This window comes from Lactuca saligna, chromosome 4, assembly GCF_052625555.1.
Source record: "Lactuca saligna cultivar CGN05327 chromosome 4, ASM5262555v1, whole genome shotgun sequence".
NCBI classification, from domain to species: domain Eukaryota; kingdom Viridiplantae; phylum Streptophyta; class Magnoliopsida; order Asterales; family Asteraceae; genus Lactuca; species Lactuca saligna.
The window spans coordinates 262699860-262700587 of NC_136420.1; the positions used below are offsets into that span (position 1 = coordinate 262699860).

Here is a 728-nt window from a genome sequence, read left to right on the forward strand (position 1 = left end):
TTCATTAAGTTCATGAATACTACGGGCGTATCGGTCCTATCCAAGGGGTATCACTACGGACTCGTAGCATCCACATTGAGTTTGGAAGATTATCCTCGGGACATCCTTTACTGACATTCGTAACTGGTGATATTCAGATCTTAAGTCCCTTTCTAAAAGGTACACTGTTCCTAACGGTTGGTCAACCAATTCATCTATGCAAGGCAAAAGGTAATGATTTCTAATGGAGTCTTGTCGAGATCTACAACATGAGGACTTCCCAGGGGTTACCCATCCTAGTACTACTCTCAACCAAACACGCTTAACTGCGGAGTTCTGATGGGATCCGGTGCATTAGTGTTGGTATGATCGCACCCACTAAAGTCTATCTTCTCAAGGAATAAGACTGAAGCTCTCAAAGTTGAGGAGCTTGGTCTTATCATTCCATTATTGAGTAGTCATTAAGCTATCCAGACGGTTCTTGTATCTCTGTCGGTGTGAGACTCTAGGGCGATCTGGTTACAGAAGTTGTATTGGTCTCTAAGTTTGTTCGCATGACCACGTGATTACTCGTAGTCTTGGGCAGTCTCCATCTAGAAGTTCACATTAGAAGTTATACATGGTTCATTATCACACCCCGCTAAAGCAGAAACACAAGGCATGGCAGTACAAAGGGTTTCATAGCAAAAGTTTAAAGACAACACCAACAATAGTATTAAAAACCATTACAAATTTACAACGGGTTTGAA

General features: G+C 41.9%; 1 non-coding gene across 1 annotated transcript; it reads right to left on the reverse strand.

Annotated features, from left to right (window-relative positions):
* Positions 1-238: 238 nt before the first annotated feature.
* LOC145044465 (5S ribosomal RNA) lies at positions 239-356 on the reverse strand. Its single transcript, XR_013681415.1, has one exon. It is a non-coding gene; the product is annotated as a 5S ribosomal RNA (ribosomal RNA).
* Positions 357-728: the final 372 nt, after the last annotated feature.